Source organism: Aegilops tauschii, chromosome 3, assembly GCF_002575655.3.
Source record: "Aegilops tauschii subsp. strangulata cultivar AL8/78 chromosome 3, Aet v6.0, whole genome shotgun sequence".
In the NCBI taxonomy this organism is placed as follows: Eukaryota; Viridiplantae; Streptophyta; class Magnoliopsida; order Poales; family Poaceae; genus Aegilops; species Aegilops tauschii.
The window spans coordinates 434,980,792-434,989,555 of NC_053037.3; the positions used below are offsets into that span (position 1 = coordinate 434,980,792).

Genomic DNA, 8,764 nt, shown 5'->3' on the forward strand with positions numbered 1-8,764 from the left:
CTTTGATAATTGAGGAGCATAGTTGGCCCTTTCTTTTGCAGTCAACCTCTGAGGAAAAGGATGTGTGTTGCTCAAGCGTTCAGGGCGGTAACCCGACAGGGGGTTTTCATCAGGTGGAGATGTATCCTTGCAATAAAACCAGGTCTGGTTCCACTCTTTGGGGTGACTGTGGAGCTTGGGGTGAGGGAAAGTGGCTTCCTTACTTTTCTGAACCGCCATTCCGCCCAGTTCCGTATTGGGTCCATCCATGAACTCTGTGCGACGGTTTAAGTGAAAGAAATCTCTAAACAATTCGACTGTAGGTTCCTCTTGCAGATAAACCTCACAGAAGACTTGGAAGTGGCAGATGTTGGTCACAGAATTGGGACCGATGTCTTGAGGGCGCAGCTGAAAATTGGCTAGTACATCTCGGAAAAATTTCGAACCGGGAGGGCTAAAACCTCGACTCAGATGGTCAGTAAACACGACTACCTCTCCGTCCTTGGGTGTAGGAGGATTTTCCGGGCCAGGGACCCTCCAGTGGATGACATCTTTCTTGGCTAAACCGCCCGTTTTAAAAAGACTGTTTAACTGTTCTTCAGTTAGTCGAGAAGGAGCCCAATTGCATTCATAGACTTGCTTGGCCATGGCAATGAAAGATCTGAAACATGATTATTGCCTGTTTAAGATTTACAATGGACAACTATACAGCGGTATAAGGATGTAAGCATATTGTTAAACCGGAATTGGTTATTCGTAAACCGGAGTCTGACAATGGAAACAGTACAATGATGAATGCATTGGCGGTTCAACAGGGGACTAATGATATCTACTGGGTCATCATTGTGACGCCCCCGATTCAATCGTACACTAATCATACACGCAAACGTGTACGATCAAGATCAGGGACTCATGGGAAGATATCACAACACAACTCTAAAAATAAAATAAGTCATACAAGCATCATAATACAAGCCAGGGGCCTCGAGGGCTCGAATACAAGTGCTCGATCATAGATGAGTCAGCGGAAGCAACAATATCTGAGTACAGACATAAGTTAAACAAGTTTGCCTTAAGAAGGCTAGCACAAACTGGGATACAGATCGAAAGAGGCGCAGGCCTTGTGCCTGGGATCCTCCTAAACTACTCATGGTCGTCGTCAGCGGCCTGCACGTAGTAGTAGGCACCTCCGGTGTAGTAGGAGTCGTCGTCGACGATGGCGTCAAGCTCCTGGGCTCCAGCATCTGGTTGCGACAACCAGGTAGAATGGAAAGGGGGAAAAGAAGGAGAAAAGCAACCGTGAGTACTCATCCAAAGTACTCGCAAGCAAGGATCTACACTACATATGCATGGGTATATGTGTAAAGGGCCATATCGGTGGACTGAACTGCAGAATGCCAGAATAAGAGGGGGATAGCTAGTCCTGTCGAAGACTACACTTCTAGAAGAGGGTAGATGGTAAGTTCACCAAGAATCATCGCATAGCATAATCCTACCCGACGATCCTCTCCCCGTCGATCTGTGAGAGAGCGATCACCGGGTTGTATCTGGCACTTGGAAGGGTGTGTTTTATTAAGTATCCGGTTCTACTTTTCATAAGGTCAAGGTACAACTCCGGGTCGTCCTTTTACCGAGGGACACGGCTATTCGAATAGATAAACTTCCCTGCAGGGGTGCACCACATAACCCAACACACTCAATCCCATTCGGCCGGACACACTTTCGTGGGTCATGCCCGGCCTCAGAAGATCAACACGTCGCAGCCCCACCTAGGCACAACAGAGAGGTCAGCACGCCGGTCTAAATCCTATGGCGCAGGGGTCTGGTCCCATCGCCCATTGCACACCTGCACGTTGCGTGGGCGGCCGGAAGCAGACCTAGCTTAGCAGGCATTCCAGTCCAATCCGGCGCGCGCCGCTCAGTCGCTGACGTCATGAAGGCTTCGGCTGATACCACGACGTCGAGTGCCCATAACTGTTCCCGCGTAGTTGGTTAGTGCGTATAGGCCAGTGGCCAGACTCAGATCAAATACCAAGATCTCGTTAAGCGTGTTAAGTATCCGCGAACGCCGACCAGGGAGAGGCCCACCTCTCTCCTAGGTGGTCTCAACCTGCCCTGTCGCTCCGCCACAAAGTAACAGTCGGGGGCCGTCGGGAACCCAGGCCCACCTCTACCGGGATGGAGCCACCTGCCCCTTCAGCCCCCATCTCCGAACAGTATCATAAGTAATGTAACAGTATAAAGTACATAGCATATGCCCGTGATCACCTCCCGAGTGATCACGGCCCAGTAGTATAGCATGGCAGACGGACAAGAATGTAGGGCCACTGATGGAATACTAGCATCCTATACTAAGCATTTAGGATTGCAGGTAAGGGTAACAACTGTAGCAACAATGACAGGCTATGCAGCAGAATAGGAGTAACCGAAAGCAGTAACATGCTACACTACTCTAATGCAAGCAGTAGAGAGAAGGAATAGGCGATATCTGGTGATCAAGGGGGGGGGGGCTTTCCTGGAAGCTCAGCCGAGAAGGAGGGGTCGTCAACACCGTAGTCGAACTGGGGGTCGCCGGCAGTCTCGGGGTCTACCGGAAAGAAATAACGAAGGGGGAACACAATAAATAACAGAGCAATCAAAGCATCACAAAGTGTAACATGGCATTACGCGGTGCTAGAGGTGACCTATCGTAGTAGTAGGTGCTACTGGCGAAGGGGGAAAACATCTGGGAAAGTATCCCCGGTGTTTCGCGTTTTCGGACAGATGAACCGGAGGTGAAAAGTTGTGTGTTAGCTATGATAGGGATGTGTGGCGGACAAACGGGCTGCCTATTCGGATTCATCTCGTCGTTCTGAGCAACTTTCATATATAAATTATTTTCATCCAAGTTACGGTTTTATTTTCTATGAATTTTCTAAGTTTATCGCATTATCTAAAATTTAATTCTAATTCAATTTCAAAAGTCAGAAGCTAATTGCACCCAGAACTGTACCCAGTACAGTATACACATAGACTACAATGGACCCAGTCAACTGCCCAGTCAGCGGTTGACTGGTCAAAGTTTGTCTGGGTCCACCTGTCATTGACTATGTTATTTTAACAGGGTTTAAAATACTCTAATCAGGATTATTAGAGAGTGGGACCGTGTGTCAATGACTATATACTAAATTGATTTTATTTTTTTGTTAAAGAATTAATTAGCAGTGGGGGGCGGTGGTCAAAGGGGGGGTTAGGGGGATTAGCTCCCCTAAATAATTAAGCCACGCGCCGGCTGGATCGCGAGGCAGAGGCCATGGTCGTGAGTGCGGCCAGCGCCGATGGACAACAAGGCGACGCGAGGAGGGGGGCCAACAGCGGCCGGAGCAACCACGCGCTGCTGAGGAGGCGAGCTGCCGGCACCGGCGGCAGCAGGAGGCGCCAGCAGCGGCAGCACTGGAAGGCAGCAGGCAGGCGCGTTGTGCAGCAGTAGCAGGAGACGAGCAAGGGGGCAGTGGCGAGTTGGGCGACGCGGCTGGACGCGCGTGGGGTAGGCGCTGCAGGGCGCACGTGGACGCGCAGCCAGAGCCTCCAGAGCATGGCCCGGGCGCGACGGAGTGCAGGCCTCGGGAACGGTGGCCGCAAGCTCGCGGTGAGCTCGAGCGTACACAGATTAGTAGTAGCAGCGCACAAAGGAGCGAACTAACAGGGCCAATCTACTCTACGCAACGCTATGAAGACGATGGATGGGCTAGCGTGACCATTTGGTCAACGGAGCACGACCGGCGACGAGATCGTGCGGCGGTGCGCTTCAGTCGCCATTGATTCGGGTGCTAGAACAAGAAATCAAACGCGTGGAGGGAGGGGAAAGGAAGAGAGGCTCACGGAGAACTCGTAGAACAGCCTAGTGTGCCCGGGGGAGGCTTAAAGCACACGGAGCGGTGGTAGCGATCTCCGGTGCCAGAGGTTGAAGACAACGGCGAACAGCTTGATGAAGAGGCGAGGAGCTCGCGCTGCTCCTTGTAGATGATGCCGTAGACGACGACGCTTGTTGTGGACGACCTCTCACGACTCGGGGGCGATGGTGGCCACGCGGGCAAGGGGCTCCATGGCAGCGGCGGTTCAAGTCCTTCCAGATCGAGGAGAGGGGGCAGGGAGAGGGGTGAATGGGGATCTAGGGTTCGCCGAGGGGGGACAGGGGCGTCTTGTAGGATGTCGGGGGTGCGGCGGATGGCCGGCACGTGGCCATCCGCGGCCACGAGCGGCCGCACGGCATCCACATCCCCTCTGTGAATAGAGGAGGAAGACAACATGGGGTATTGGGTTGGGCCGTGCACTATGCACTTGCGGCCTAGTCCAACAGTAGAGGGTTTTCTCTTTATTTTTTGGTCTTGTTTTTTTCTTATTCTTTTATTTATTTTCCTACTCTGTTTTAATTCAACTTAAACTATTTATGCATTTGTAAAAGTGTGGTACCTTCACCTTAAATACCTAGGCATTATTTGGCACACTCCGAACATTTTTGTTTTAATGTTTGAAAACTTTTATCGTTTGACTTAATTTCAAATTTGAATTTGAATCGGTTTAGAACTAACGCGAGATTATCAACAGTAATCGAGGTGACGTGGCATCATTACCAGAGGGTTACTGTAGCTTAACTACTCGGGCGTCACAATCATTTTGTATATAAAGTTAAACCGCCCAATCTGGTATTAAAAGTGTATAACTGAAGGAAGAAACAAGTTTCACATCTTGCCATGGTAATTTCAGATCTACCGCGCGTTGGAAAAACAAAATATATTCTGACCTAATTTCCAGCGTGTTAAAGGTTCACCAAGTTGAGATGAGTTTTATACATGGCAGATGTTCTAACAAGGAAGCAGGAGTTTAAAGTACAAAGGCTTTGGAAAAAGCAGATCTAAACTAGCCATTGGTACTGCTAAAGAGAAACTAACAGATTCAAGAACTTCGAAGAACTACGAAGAACGACGAACCCTAATGGTCGATCTGGAGTAAGAAAGGAGGAACGTACCGGTGCTGAGGAAGCAGCGGAGGATTGCCGCGTTTTTCTTGTCCGATCAGGTTGATGCAGCGGCCGTCCCGGAGGAAGAAACGAAGGTCGACGGTGGCGGCGGAGCTCCAAAGGATGGGCAGTGCAAGGAAGAAGATGAGGTGAATAGATACGGGGGGGAAATGGAAAGACCCCCAGGCCCTATTTATAAGGGCAGAAAGATAAGCGTCAGGCGCGAAAATTGAGGAGCCTAAATTTTGGATATGAGGCGGAGCTGTCGCCTCGATTGTCGGAGGCTCATTAATGAAGGTGGATTGTACACAGTTTTAAATAACAGGTGACGTCACGGCGGTTTACCATGGTCCTAGAAGATGATGTCACGGCGGTTTACAAGATTATGTGAAGATGTTGAAGAAGAAATTTTCTTAAGTATTGAGGATTGACATGAACCAGTTCAAATCAATGAGGGGCCTAATGTTGGGGATATTACCATTGGGCGTAAACCGGCCAGGAGAGGCCGGGTTAACCCCATAAGTAGTTCATTTGTATCTGAAGTCCATGAAGACAGACGGTGATGCTTTATGAAGGCCCAGGGCCCAAAGCCGCTTTAAGGCATGTAGATATAAACCGGCATTGATATGTAAACTTGTGTTGTAAGATAGAAATAGCAGAAACCGAGCCGGACACGATTATGAGCCGGCCTCGGGATTCTGTAAATCAACGGGCGTCAACCCATGTATATAAGGGGACGACCCGGCGGCGGTTAAAGGACAACAGACAACAACCCGAGACTCAGACAAAGCGTATTCGCTCCCTGGTCATCGAAACCCCAGCAATTCCATCACAACTAGACGTAGGCTTTTACCTTCATGGTAAGGGGCCGAACTAGTATAAAACTCTCTTGCGTCCCTTGTCCGCTTTAACCCCTTTAAGTTAACCCGTAGTGATGGCTCCACGACTAAGTCCTTTCTCTAGGACATCTGTCGTGACAAAACCACGACACTACCTGAGTTTGGATCAGACCATTGTTTAACAAGGGTTGTCCAGTCTTCATCTATAATATATTCCAATAGAGATGTTTGGCCGATTTAATTGTTAGATGATGTCTACTACGCAACCTTCTTCTTGTAGACGTTGTTGGGCCTCCAAGTGCAGAGGTTTGTAGGACAGTAGCAAGTTTCCCTCAAGTGGATGACCTAAGGTTTATCAATCCGTGGAAGGCGTAGGTTGAAGATGGTCTCTCTCAAACAACCCTGCAACCAAATAACAAAGAGTCTCTTGTGCCCCAACACACCCAATACAATGGTAAATTGTATAGGTGCACTAGTTCGGCGAAGAGATGGTGGTACAAGTGCAATATGGATGATAGATATAGTTTTTTGTAATCTGAAAATATAAAAACAGGAAGGTAACAAGTGGTAAAAGTGAGCGTAAATAGTATTGCAATGCTAGGAAACAAGGCCTAGGGTTCATACTTTCACTAGTGCAAGTTCTCTCAACAATAATAACACAACTGGATCATATAACTATCCCTCAACATGCAACAAAGAGTCACTCCAAAGTCACTAATAGCGGAGAACAAACGAAGAGATTATGGTAGGGTACGAAACCACCTCAAAGTTATTCTTTCCAATCAATCCATTGGGCTATTCCTATAAGTGTCACAAACAGCCCTAGAGTTCGTACTAGAATAACACCTTAAGACACAAATCAACCAAAACCCTAATGTCACCTAGATACTCCAATGTCACCTCAAGTATCCGTGGGTATGATTATACGATATGCATCAGACAATCTCAGATTCATCTATTCAACCAACACAAAGTACCTCAAAGAGTGCCCCAAAGTTTCTACCAGAGAGTCAAGACGAAAACGTGTGCCAACCCCTATGCATGGGTTCATGGGCGAAACCCGCAAGTTGATCACCAAAACATACATCAAGTGAATCAATAGAATAACCCATTGTCACCACGGTTATCCCACGCAAGACATACATCAAGTGTTCTCAAATCCTTAAAGACTCAATCCGATAAGATAACTTCAAAGGGAAAACTCAATCCATTACAAGAGAGTAGAGGGGGAGAAACATGATAAGATCCAACTATAATAGCAAAGCTCGCGATACATCAAGATCGTACCACCTCAAGAACACGAGAGAGAGATCAAACACATAGCTACTAGTACATACCCTCAGCCCGAGGGTGAACTACTCCCTCCTCATCGTGGAGAGCGCCGGGATGATGAAGATGGCCACCGGTGAGGGATCCACCCTCCGGCAGGGTGCCGGAACAGGGTCTCGATTGGTTTTTGGTGGCTACAGAGGCTTGCGGCGGCGGAACTCCCGATCTATTCTGTTCCCCGATCGTTTTAGGGTATATGGATATATATAGGTGAAATAAGTACGTCAGGGGAGCCACGAGGGGCCCATGAGGGTGGAGGGCGCTCCCTGGGGGTGGGCGCGCCCGCCTGCCTCATGCCTTCCTTGTTGCTTTCTTGACGTGGGCTCCAAGTCTCCCGGGTTGCTTTCCTTCCAAAAATAACTTCTCCAGAAGGTTTCATTCCGTTTCGACTCCGTTTGATATTCCTTTTCTTCGAAATACTGAAACAAGGGAAAAAACAGGAACTGGCACTGGGCTCTGGATCAATAGGTTAGTCCCGAAAGTAATATAAAAGTGCATAGTAAAGCCCAATAAACATCCAAGATGGATAATATAATAGCATGAATACTTCATAAATTATAGATACGTTGGAGACGTATCATTAGCCTTAACTTCAAAGTGAGATTTTCTAAGGTCGTACCAATACTGTCGCAGAGTTGACTGAAAAACATGAGTGCATGCTTGTTTAGTTGCATCATCTTTCGGATCCAACTTGAACCTCATGTGTTGAAAAAAGAATGTGAGTCTTATTAGGAGGAAGCTAGAAAGTATAGGACAGAGCAAGACAATATTACAAATTGCGATGAATAACATTACTTACGGATAAATGGTCAAGGAAGGTGTTAAACTGGGTATTGTCATTCTCATTCCTATACTGGATCCACGTTGGGAGGATACGTGCATGACACCTAACGGCAACGGCTGCCTCTGATACTAACTTGGCTGACTCTGTAGCATCACGTGGCCTTTTTAAACCTGCCTCAAAATGGATCTCCATTCTTCCTCCTTTAGATTTTGTTAATCTGTCAAGCATTATCCCTTATGTCTGTTTCCTCTTGCGCCGTGGTGCTAGTTCAACAACGAATTTGGAAAGTGTTAGTGCACATCAAACTTTGAGAGGACATATAAAGGAGCATGCAACTGCAACTTGACTTGGTCAGGTACCGTCTTGGTGTTGATGCTCATGAGGTTCATATGATCTTGCCAGGTCATGTTGTGTCAGCAGTGCTTCAGAAGTAGTGTTAGGTGTGAAGGCAGCTTGGGAACTGGCCAGTTCCGGAGCAAACGACGAGTAACTCGTTGAGATGCTGGTACAGTTGAAGCGGATGCTGCAACTGGTGGATCAAGTGATACTGTGTTTGTAGATTGAGCCAGCGGACTTGGACCTTCTACTGCACTATAAGTACCAGCAGAATCTCGAGGGCAGATCTTTTTCTGTTTCACCCGACGAGTAACATCATTCCCTACTATATTATTTTCCTTGCTCTTTTTTTACTTTGCCTTGTCAAGCCGTACCCACAACACAAAAGAATAAAATCGCTCTTCAGAACTCATTGATGCATGATACAGACAAGCAATACTTTGATGTAAGACAACCGTATGAGGATGGAACATTTAAGAAAAATAGGACGGCGTGACA

The 8,764-nt window shown here is 47.7% G+C and overlaps 1 long non-coding RNA gene across 1 annotated transcript; it reads right to left on the reverse strand.

The window, feature by feature from the left end:
• Positions 1-900: 900 nt before the first annotated feature.
• LOC141021009 (uncharacterized) lies at positions 901-4,196 on the reverse strand. Its single transcript, XR_012181010.1, has 2 exons — positions 3,841-4,196; positions 901-1,223 (listed from the first exon to the last, which is right to left on the reverse strand). It is a non-coding gene; the product is annotated as an uncharacterized lncRNA (long non-coding RNA).
• Positions 4,197-8,764: the final 4,568 nt, after the last annotated feature.